Genomic DNA, 12,806 nt, shown 5'->3' on the forward strand with positions numbered 1-12,806 from the left:
GAAGCTAGATTAAGAAAAGGCAAACCTACATTTCTAGCATTTGTAGGCTTAGAGAAAGCTTTTGACAGTGTTGATTGGAATACTCTCTTTCAAATTCTGAAGATGGCAGAGGTAAAATACAGGGAGCGAAAGGCTATTTACAATTTGTACAGAAACCAGGTGGCAGTTATAAGAGTCAAGGGACATGAAAGGTAAGCAGTGGTTGGGAAGGGAGTGAGACAGGGTTTTAGCCTCTCCCCGATGTTAGTCCTTCTGTATATTGAGCAAGCAATAGGTATTAAAATCCATGGAGAAGAAAGAAAAACTTTAAGGTTTGCCGATGACATTGTAATTCTGTCAGAGACAGCAAAGGACTTAGAAAAGAGCTGTTGAACGGAATGGACAGTGTCTAGAAAGGAGGATATCAGATGAACAAAAGCACAACAAGGATAACGGAATGTAGTCGAGTTAACTCGGGTGATGCTGAGGGAATTAGATTAGGGAATGAGACACTTTAAGTAGTAAAGGAGTTTTACTATTTGGGGAACAAAATAACTGATGATGGTCGAAGTAGAGATGATATAAAATGTAGTGGCAATGGCAAGGAAAGCGTTTCTGAAAAAGAGAAATTTGTTAACATCGAGTATAGATTTAAGTCTCAGGAAGTCGTTTCTGAGAGTATTTGTATGGAGTGTATCCATATATGCAAGTGAAACATGGACGATAAATAGTTCGGATGAGAAGAGAATAGAAGCTTTTGAAATGTGGTGCTACAGAAGAATGCTGAAGATAAGATGTTTAGATCACATAACTAATGAGGAGGGATTGAATAGAATTGGGGAGAAAAGGAGTTTGTGGCACAACTTGACTAGAAGAAGGTATTGGTTAGTAGCACATGTTCTGAGGCATCAAGGGATCACCAATTTAGTATTGGAGGACAGCGTGGAGGGTAAAAATTGTAGAGGGGGTACCAGGGGATGAATACACTAAGCAGATTCAGAAGGATGTGGGCTGCAGTACATACCGGGAGATGAAGCAGTTTGCAGAGGAAAGAGTAGCATGGAGAGCTGCATCAAGTGGCTGCTAAGATGGCGGCAAGTGATGTTGTTCGATCATGTGAAGCGTGCAAAAAAGTTATTAAAACGACAGATATAGTGCTAGTTTGTGGATTATGGTGTAATAAATCCTTTCACAACGAGTGTGTAGGCGTTAGTAACAGTGAAGCTCGTACCGTAGCATGTTCTAAAGACCGAATTAAGTTTCACTGTGTGTCCTGCGAAAAGAGGTTAAGTAGCGAAAATTTACATGAACCTGAAGTGCAGAAACACAAAAGTGATATTGAAGTGAACGGTGACGTAAAATTATTAGAATACTTGCAAAATATACTCAAGTTAACAAATAAAATATCGGAAGATAACCTATCAATGAATAAAAAGCTGGATACAATTATCAGTGCTGATTCTAATATTAAAGAATGGCAGTCTCCAAAATATAACGTAAACATATGTGAAATACCACTTGTAAACGGTGCTGACTCCTTGGAAAGTGGTTATAGCAAAGTAAGTGAATTTGTGCAGGAAAACATTGGTACTGCAAATGGTAAACAAACGGATCTGGCGGCAGATAAACATAAACACCATATTGTGGTTAATGTGCTGTGCAACCCGACTCACACATCCAAAACAACTGTTGGTGATCGAGAAACCGGCGCTGATGAATGCTGTAATAATGTAAGTAGTGACAGAAACTGTTCAAATCCCTTTCTACAACAAGGAAAACAGATCATTCCAGATGAAAAATCTCCAACCGTAAATTGTAATCAAACTGATATCATGGAATCAAATGAGTGTTTTGATGTAAACAATGTATCGGTCAACAAAACAGGATCTGGCGTTAATAAAGACGAAAATAGTCTCTACAACTCTGCAGATTCCTCAGAAAATAAACTCTCACCCAATACAGAGTGGCGTGTAGTAAGTTCTAGGAAAAGAAGTTTTCGCCATGGGGGCAAGAAAACCCCAACATGCAAACTGCCACAGACAGTGACTATCAGATCAACTCCTCCAACCAATGCCATCTCAGTAGTTGGAAATTCAAGTGTTAGTGACAGGAAAAATAAAATAATAGGCACTGGTGATGACCAAGGAATGCTGTATGGGGAAAAGAGAGCATGGTTTCATTTAGGAAATGTGAAAAGTGGAACGACAGCAGAAAACGTAATTAACTTTTTGAAGAAAATCCTACCAGGTCATAGCAACTTTCACGTAGAAAAATTGGAATGTAAGGGTGTAAATAGTAGTTTTAAGATTGGTGTAGACTTTCATCTAAAAGACAAGCTAATGGACACTGCTGTATGGCCCAAAAATGTTGTAATTAAGCGTTTTTTGTTCCGGAGACCATCCGTTATGCCAATAAAATAGATTACGAAGTTACAAACAAGGATCAAGGATCACTGCACAAGAATGTTTCTAGTACTGAAAACAATATGCCTATAATCATTGCAAGTGTAAATGTGCAGTGCATAAGAACCAAAATGGATCTCCTATCATTTTTTATAGAAGAAATTAAACCAGATGTTTTATGTATTTGTGAACACTGGCTAGCTGAAGCAGAAGGGGATTTCTATAAATCTGTTGAATACTTAGACATGGCCAGTGCTTGGTTTTGAAGAAATGCAACCCACGGTGGTGTCTCTGTGTATGCCAACAGAGATCATAGCATCAAGGAAATTGATTTAAGCAGTTTTTGTGTGGATTTTGATCTTGAATTAGCTGCACTGTTATTAACAAATATTGATTTAGTTGTTGTTTCTGTGTACCATTCACCAGATGGTGGCTTTGAGAATTTTATTGGACATATGGAGAACTGTTTGTGTTACCTAACACGCCTAAAGTCAAAAATCGCACTGTGCGGAGATTTTAACATACACATAGGTGATGGAGATGCCAGAGAGAGGGTCTTTATGAGATTAATTACCAGTTATGGGTTGTTTATTGCAAATAAGCTCCCAACAAGGGGTGGTGCATGCCTGGACACCATAATCACCAACCTCAACATCTGGGATTATAAACTCAGTGTAGTTGAACCTATGATAGCAGATCACTGTGCACTAGTAATGGAAACCAGTATGAGGAGCAAACCACAGATAAGCACATGGCATTCAAATTACACATTCAAAAGAATATTTGTTAAAGAAGAGAGACTAAATGATCTCAAAGCAGCTCTATCTTGTGTAAACTGGCAGCAGAAAATTGCAGAGTTAGTAGGCAGTGATTCTTTCTTAGGTCTGTTCCAAACCTTAAAAGCAATATTTGATGATATATTTCCGGTAAGACCAGTGAAGAATCCTCTGGACAAATCACAAGGCAGGCAGAAAGTTATCAATGTGAAACAATGGTACACCGCCGAGCTCAATAAATTGAAGTGTATTGTAACAATGTGCAAGGACCGAATGAAATCAGCTTTAGACATTCCAGCTAAAGAATTGCATCACCGCAACTACCTAAAAGCCAAAAAAGCTTATAGGAAGGCAATAGAGGAAGCAAAAAAGAAATATAATGATACATACATTAAAGAGGCCCAAAATCCTTGTAAAGCTGCCTGGAATCTTGTAAATGAGAACAGAAAGAAGACTACCTCTTGCTTAAATTCGTGTAGCCCTGATGACTTCAATGAATATTTTGTCAGAATAGTGGAAAAGACAGTGAGTGAAATTCCACACTCTGACCTAGATCCAACTGCAAACATAAGAAATGCAGACAGTTGCAGTATTCAAAACTGGAAGGAAGTACACCCTGAAGACATGATAAAAATTGTGAACTCCTACAAACACTCAGAAAGTGTAGACATCTATGGCATGTCCTGCACACTGCTAAAGAAAATTATTGCAGAATTGGCTCAGCCACTAGCCATAGCAATAAACAAATGTTTATCTTCTGGTGTCTTCCCAGACTTCCTTAAACTGGCGCGCACAGTACCAATATATAAGAAGGGGGATCCTTGTGAGGTGTCCAGCTTCAGACCAATCTCAGTGGTACCAGTACTAGCCAAAGTTACTGAGTCTGTGATGCACCGCCAGGTACTGAATTACTTTGAGGAAAACAACTTATTCCAAAACACACAGCACGGATTCCGCAAAGGGAGATCAACAGTGAGAGCCACACTGGACTTATTAAAAACAATTCGACAGAGTTTTGAAGAGAGAGAGAGTGTGGCACTGACACTCTGTGACCTCAGCAAAGCCTTTGACTGCATCTCACACACAACACTAACAGCCAAGTTAAGATGCTATGGTGTAGGAGGTGTTGTTCTATCAACACTCCAATCTTATTTGGAAAACCGAAAGCAGGTAGTATCAGTACATGGAGCAACTTCTCTTGAACAAAAACTGGAACATGGAGTGCCCCAAGGATCAGTCTTAGGACCTCTCCTATTCCTCATATATGTCAATGATATGAGCTGTAATAGTCAAATGTTGCAGTTTGCAGATGACACTACCCTTATTGCCAAAGGACATACAGCCGCGGAAGCTCTTGGTGCATCAAATTTGATGTTTGAAGAAATAAAAGAATGGTTCATAATAAACAAAATGAAGATCAATGAAGAAAAAACCCAACATTTGATATGCAGTCTAACCAACATTGAAGACCAAGAAAACATGGAGACTGTCAGACTACTGGGCTTCAAGATTGACAGCAAACTCTCCATGAATGATCACACTGCATATGTATGCACCAAACTTTCTCGTGTGATATACCTCCTGAGGAAGCTGAAGAGGGTAATAACTGACCAGTTTCTCACAGTAGTCTACCATGCACTCTTCCACAGCCACATTAGCTATGGACTGTTGTTGTGGGGACACTCCTCAGGCAGCAAAGATGTGTTGCTATTACAAAAAAAAGCCATCAGGATCATATCCTCTAGCAAAAGACTGGACCACTGTAAGCCTATTTTCACCAGGCTAGGCATAATGACTGTCTTTAGCCAGTATGTGTATTTCTGCCTCATGTATATAAAAGAAAATCAAGGGAATTTTAGCATAAGACAAGACATACATAATCATGACACTCGCTGTAAGAGGAACATTGAAGTGCCAAGGTGTCGCCTATCAAGTACACAAGACAGCTTTCTAACAGTCGCCCTAAAAATGTACAATCAACTGCCTCCAGAAGTGAAATCCCTGCCACCTGAATTATTTCGGAAAAAAATTGCTCAGGACTTGAAACAACATCCACTATATTCATTGGAAGAGTTTTTCAACAGCGGTTCTACTGAATGGACAAAATAATAAATATTGTTATGTTTTATATATAATTTTGCCTAAATGTAATCTTCTTCTTATGTTAACTACACATTTAATTTTGTGTTTTACCTAAAGTACATATTTTGCCAAAATGAAACTTTGTGTGTGTGACATTTTGCTTTATGGTATTTTCATTTGCTGCTATGAAGTTTTACTTTCCTGTTTAGTTATATTTCATTCCTGCTATGTTCTATGTGTTTTGTGCACTGCATAAATATTTTCTTTTATTTGTAATATAAATTTTGTATATGGTGTTGTATAAATGTTAGTTGATAAGCATTGTATTTGTGACGCAGTCTGCCCAGCCATGGCTGGTAAATGACGAAGGTAAAGTAAAGTAAAGTAGTCTCAGGACTGAAGACCACAACAACAACAATTAAAATGAAATAGCAGCACTAAAATTCCACAATGTAAGAAATAGGGACTAACTGTGTACAAACACTGTTGAATAACAAAACCACTTCGTCAGTGGCTTCAGGATAATCTTGGATAGGATACACACATTGAAAATGTCTCAAACTAGATAAGTGTAACATTTTACCTAAAGAGAGTGCTCTAAAACTGCTGTTACAGAAAATACCTAGAACAAATATTTTTCTTTCTTTTCATTCTATATTAAAATATGGTGTTAATTTTAGAGCAACACAGCATTCTGTGTAAAGCTTTTTCAGATGTGAGAAAGTTAAATCATAAATACTATATAAAGTTTTAAAATCATATTGAAAGCATATTTAACGTCGCACTGCTTCTATGTCATAGAGAAATTCCTCAGGAAGTAATCCATGTAGATATCTATGGACTCTATAAATTTCCTAATTTTTGTTGTAACCATCAAAATTTTCCAGATGCCAATTTTGTAATGACTATAAATTTAAGAGAGGTACTATATAAATTTAATTTTATTGATATAAAAGCTGCTACTCCCTTCTGAAGCTTTTGTGCATATAAATAACTTATAGAAAATGATCTAACATATACTGAAATTGTAAACTGTTGTATTTATACAATTGCAAAATACTGTTCGTAACTATACTATCATCAAAAAATGTGTGTCCCTCTTATCACTTCACAACTGACTTGTTCCATAGCTGATTGTACCGTGTACATGAAATGATGAAAGAGGATCAAGAAAATACGAAACAAAGCTGATGGCTGGTGACTTTTCCATTTGACACATATCCTTCATAATCAAAGACAATATTAATAGCTCAGGTATCCAAAGAGTGTTTAATAAGGATGCCAGCTTTGAAATTACACTTAGCATGATGTGTAGAAGTAAAAATTCTGAGAAATGATGGAGTAAAAGACACATATGTAATGATTATGACAATTTCTTGGACTATGTAATACATGTCAGTAGGTGATTATGGGAAAGAGATGGTTCAATTTTGTTCAACCATGTGCTCTCTGCTGGATAGCATGATGAAATTTGTATTGAAAACTTTCTCTACTATTTATACTACAGAATTAATTTTTGCATTCACGGCATGTTTTGCAGGTTTGTGATTACGAATACGAGAAATAGCGATTACAGCTAAGAAGCAGTAAAAGGAAAGAGACATGAAAGTAAATTGTATGAGCTATCTAACAAGTTACTTTAAGCCCCATGTTGTCCATAACAATCTCCATAAGGCAATCTTGTCACAAATAATATAATTTTGCAGGAAATACCTGGGGAACCTGTGAGTGATAGAGAATGCAAATCAATTATCCAGTTATGAGATGGACTGAAGGAGAGAACAAGTCAACTGATATGGTTTACAAGCAGTCTAAAGAAGTTTTTAGGTATGTCTTATAAACTGTTAATGCCAAAGTAAATGATTACATAGAGAGAGAGATGAAAGCAGTATGTGGACATAATGTGAGGTGAAAAACTACCAAAACAAAAGGTTAATAATAATCGTAAAGGACAAAGACACTTAGGTAGACCAAGAAAATAAAGGTAATAAACTTTGTACGACTGGTACATGCAGATGTTTAATCCCTGTTACATTACACTATGATGATATATTATGAATGAAAATAAAAGTCATGCTTTGCAAATAGGATTAGACTGATAAGGTTTCAGATGGGTGGATGTGTCTATTTCAAGAATATGACTGCTTATGAACTTAATGATTTTCATTGATTCTGAACTGTTGCAATGAAAAGTGAGGTTTATAAGATCATCGGCCAAAAGTGTCAGTCCTGCTACACTGGACAGGCTGGGAGTACTAGGCTGAGAGAACATCATTGAAACTGGAGAGAAAAGAAGCCAGACTCGTCTTTCGTTGAACATAACTTAAACAAAAATTATGAATAATGATAGATGTAGGCATCCTACACTTAGAGGGAAAAGGTGCAAAGCTCACTCATTTAAAAATTAAGAAACAGATTTGTGTATCCCCACATATATTGTGTGAGCAGACTCAGATAAATTATTAACCTCCATCAGACAATGTTACAACCTCAACTTAGGTGAAAAACCTTGGTGCCTTAATTCATAAACAGATAATGACACAAATTCCTATTCCTGTGCATGAAGCTCTACTCCAATGTATGTTTATTCATAGTTATTGAATACACTGTCCTAATGAATTTTGTAAGATACCCATGTAACTGTGTCAAAAAATGTAATCATGCACTGAGAAATCCTTACAATTATTTAGTGAGAAAAAGCTTAAAATAATATAGTTTAATGTGAGATTCACAGCAGAATTATTCATGTGATGAGATGTGAAAGTGTTAAAGAAAGTGTATCTTGCACAATAATGGTAGGAAGGCAAGACAAACAAACCAACATAAACCTTATTTTGAGCCACACTGAAATGCACCAAAAATTTATCCATCAATATAAGTTTGAGAGAATTTATTATTGCAGGAGCAGTTAATGTTCCTTCAAGAGTTACAAGGACAGTAGTACACCAAATGTGATACTGTAAGAAAGATAAGACATAATAAGAAAAAATGAAGTTTAGTAAATGCAAAAGGCATAATCAATGTACAATGACATAAGAGAGGCAAGAAAAATGTTGAATGCTAGTGTACAAATGCCAGGAATTAGTTTACAGAGTAATGGCGCATAGCTAAATTTATTGATGAACATAGCTACATATACTGATGAGCAAAGAGTATGAGATCTTATCACACTATATGTAGAATGCAAATTTTACTAAGTCATCTCCAGATAAGAGGTCATCTCAGATCAAACAGAGACAGACTGCTGTATCTAACAATGGAATACAATATCTACATGTAAGGAGCAAAATGCATCTCTGCACTATGACTACCAACTTTTTTAAAAAAAAAATGCAGACAAAGGTCAATGTAATACACTATATGACTGAAATTAGAGCATCATACCTACATCACAAATCATTTCTGCCATGTATTAATCAATTAATGATGGTTCACAGAATTTGAAAATGTCACCATATTTCTTGTTAAAAACACAAACATTTAAAGTCTTTCACCTTCATACAAGTTTACAGCTTCAGATGAAGCCATTGGCTCAAAGTCCACAACAGAATACCTCAGCCCAGCTTCTACATTGTTATTGTTTAGGAAGTTAGATGATTGTATTGGATATCTTAAAATGTCCCTTCATTGTGGTCACAAAAAGAACAAAACATTCTGCTTGACTGTTTTTATTTACATTGCATATCAAAGGCACAACTCTGACTCAGCTTGGACTTTGAGAGTTGTTTCCTGCTACAAAATGTCTCTTACTGGTTCTTGTGATAAAAACTACATCTGTCAAGCTATATCATAATACACTGAGGTGATGCACTGCTATGTGTTTGTGCTCATCACTATCCTGCTCTAGCACACAATCTTGCACTGTAACAGATGATGTGTTGCCCAGAAAAACTGCACTCTGAACTGTATGCATCTGAAGACAAGAATTTTCTCTATCATGTGCCACTTTGGCACTCTGCATGTGGTTTTTCCATAAGGCATGCTACAGGAAATGTCCCCAACTCTCTGCTCTTCCCAAGTCAATGCAGAGCTGTCCAAATGACAAGTGCAGTGATTGATATTCATTTGGTGTTAAGTTTATGTTCATGTCATTTCATTATCAGAACTTAATGACTTGATGCAGTGCTCCCAGATAGGAGCATGACCCTTGAAGACATCAATGATGAGTTGGTTGTGTGTGTCTGTAAAACTAGCAGCACTGCAGGCTCCTCTGATGCCTGGGGAGAACTAGTAGGTGAGATTGGTGCCATACTCCAGGGCAACATTATTTAGCACCTGCCTCACAGACATGCGTCCAGAGTGTATAGTATCCCCATCACAGAGCTTGTTAAATTATAGCAAGTGTGGCAAGATCCACCTCTTTTTGTGAGCTACATGCATACCATTGAGGCTGCTAGAGACTGAAATCGCCAACTGTGTTAGATTAGCTTCGTTTATTGTACCTCGTGTTCATTTATTTGTATTTTTTAATTGATTTTGTCACTGTGTTTGATTAGCTTCACTTCTGGCACCTCAAGTTGGTTAATTTGTATTTTGCTTTAATCACCATTTTAGATTAGATATACTCAAAGTACCTACAAGTTAACTTTTTTTAATTTGAATATTTCCTTGATCACTGTGTTTGATTGGCCCCTTTTTCCTATATGTTAAACACATTAACGATGTTCCTCTTGTTGTCTTAAAATACTGTGTAAACTGATACCGCCTCCTGGTGCAACCCCAACTGACTGCCCAGCTCATGAATTCTACTGATTCCAGCCAGTCTGCCCTAGGTTTCATCCTTTGACAACAACCATCTGCCAGGTTCCTGCCAGTTGCCGAAATTTTTTTTTCCATGAAGCTCTCTGAGCCACAGCGGCACTAGGTAGTGTACATCTTTAAGCTTCTTGTTGTCTATGAAGCGGCCAACTACTTCCACCCCTCCGTGGAAGGACACCCGTTCATGATCTTGACTGACCACCACCCGCTTATGACAGAGTTTTGTCAAAAGGAAGGCACTTATAATTCCCATAGGCAGTTCTCTCATCATGAGTAAAGTCAGTTCACAACTGACATTTGGCACGTGGTAGGCATCGATAATTTCGTCACTGACTGCCTCAGTTACTCCTGCACTCTCACTGCCCCACTCAACTACACTGGTATGGTTGCCACCAAGGCAGCCATTCCTGAGCTGCTAAGGCTGCAGAAAGACCAAACACTGGCCTCAACCTCCAAATTCTGCAAGGTGGCATTCAAACACCTCCATGACCTGTCACATCCTGGCGCCTGTGTATCTGCGGCCCTCATGTGGGAGCATTCATCTGGCCTGACATTCAATGGGACTACACTGATTGGGCTCACACCTGCCTCCCATGCTAGCACTTGTCCCAGTGGACCATTGTTATTCCCTTGTCCATAATTGACGTTGTAGGCCCCCTTCCATTGCCAAACAACCACCAGTACATCCTCACCATCATCAAGAGGTACAAACTGTGGCCAGAAGCCGTGTTACTGCCTGACATCATGGTGGATACAGTAACAAAGGCTATCATGGACAATTGGGTCTTGTATTTTGGATACCCCAGACACATGATGATGGACCATGGATGACAACTCACATCTTGCCTGTTTAAACAAAACCTGTGGTATGCTCGTCCATTTTATTACTAGTTACCACTCTGTGACTAATGGCATGGTGGAGAGATTCTGCATGATCCTAAAAGCCATCCTTGCATGCAAACCATAACTTGGTCTGTCACCATGCCTCTAGTTCTCCTAGCATTGTGGGTGGCCCACAAAACTAACTTGCATGTGTCCACAGCGGAAGTCGTCTATGGGCAGCTGCTCACTGTCCCAGGCAACTTCATCAAGCTGCAGCCCCTGCTGGCCACCACCTGCAACCCAGTCTATGTATAGTAACTACACGACACACATATGCCCGGTGCCCCAACAATGCCTTGGTGAGTACAAATCCTTTGTGCATCAGTACCTCTGCATCTGCATGCATGTTGTGCCCTGGATGGACACCAGCCAGTCACTGCTCTGCCAACAGTACTCAGGCCTGCACCCTGTTCTCAAGTGCAGGTAGAAGACCTTTTATATACATCTATGTCATGCTGCCACCACAGTATCTCTCGACTGATTGAAGATGGCATACACATCCAACCTCCCAGCCCTTCCGCACCATCTGTCATCGAAATTGAGGTGATGTACACTGCCAACTTGGTGGGCAATATTTGGGAACTGAGAGTGGAGGCCACCCTGCCATCACACTACACCCAGCAGAGCTGGCCCTGAAACCTACTACCTCACACTCGCTGTTGGCCCTGTCCTCTGGTGCCTTGTCTGAGTGAAGAGGCACCAACACCACATGTTCGATACTGAGGCACCTGTCACCAGCCCCATGATGCCATCACACACCTTCACCACAAAGTGTGACTTAGTGTACTAGCAAGAGGTGGTAGCAGTGGGTGTGTACAGTGTCAGTACAGGGCAGCGTGTGCTGTGCACTTCCTACAATGTGCAACTTGCCTGAGCATGAGCTTCTTCCCATATGCTCCACCAGGCTCTGCCCCCACATTGCAGCATATTCAACTATGCCCCCCTCTCATGTGCATCACTGCCCCTCCCCCATCCCGTTTGACAATGCAGTTGGATGTTACCACCATGCTGAGCTCGGGATGCAATGTCACAGAGACCGCCATGTATCGCGCAGTGTCTCCACCATCGTCAGTGGCCCTTCCTCCACTGACACCATGCTTCCACAAGTGGTAGTTTGGTAATCGATATTGGGAGTGGTCATGCATTCTGCAACCCCTGCTTTCTTCTTCTTCAAGGGGGAGGGGGGGGGGCGAGGGGGTAGTATTGTGCGGTGATGCACTACTATTTTTTTGTGCTCACCACCTGTCTGCTCGAGTGATGATCTTGCACTGTAGCAAATGGCTCATTGCTCAGCAAAAACTTCATCACTAACTGAATGCATCTGAGAACAAGAGTTTTCTCTGCTACACACCTTTTTGCTGAAGCACTTGGGATTTTTTCCTAAAACATGCTACAGGAAGCCTCCCCAACACCTGGACTTCTCCTGCTGATGCCAAGCTGTGCACACGAGAAATGCAACAATTTAATGTTCTTTTGGTGTTAAGTTTATGTTTAAGTTATTTCATTATCAGAACACACTGGCTTGTTGCAGAGCACTCAGATAGTTGCATAACCCATGAAGATATAAATGGTGAGTCAGGTTTGTGTGTCTGTAAAATGAACAGTGTTGCAGGCTCCCATGATGCCTATGGAAAATTAGAAGGCAAGGTGGATACCATACTTCAGGACAGCATTATTCACCACCTGCCTTGTGATCCCATGCCCTTTGCATAGAGTATAAACTTTATCAGTCCATTAACCCTTGAGTAAGCATGCCTATGTATAATGTGCACCAGTTACAGATACCATTGTCTTATACTATTCCACTGTTTTGCAATTGTGAGATTGCTTCAGTTAACACAGTGATACGTTGTGTCGTCATAAAAAACGTACAATCTGTGCAGAAAAATGAACCAGATTCCGAGCTAGCAGCAGTCCCAAAATGTGG

The 12,806-nt window shown here is 39.4% G+C and overlaps 1 protein-coding gene across 2 annotated transcripts in view; it reads left to right on the top strand.

Annotated features, from left to right (window-relative positions):
- The window catches only part of LOC126188040 (laminin subunit gamma-1-like), a 330,648-nt gene that overhangs the window by 293,774 nt on the left and 24,068 nt on the right, over window positions 1-12,806 (top strand). Inside the window, exon 21 of one of the 2 annotated variants that reach the window (XR_007537820.1) lies at window positions 6,946-7,066. The exons of the other annotated variant lie outside the window; for it this stretch is intronic. The gene's annotated coding sequence lies outside the window, so the exon portion shown is untranslated. The remainder of the gene's footprint in view (window positions 1-6,945; window positions 7,067-12,806) is intronic. 2 annotated transcript variants of the gene reach the window in all.

This window comes from Schistocerca cancellata, chromosome 5 (genome assembly GCF_023864275.1).
Source record: "Schistocerca cancellata isolate TAMUIC-IGC-003103 chromosome 5, iqSchCanc2.1, whole genome shotgun sequence".
In the NCBI taxonomy this organism is placed as follows: domain Eukaryota; kingdom Metazoa; phylum Arthropoda; class Insecta; order Orthoptera; family Acrididae; genus Schistocerca; species Schistocerca cancellata.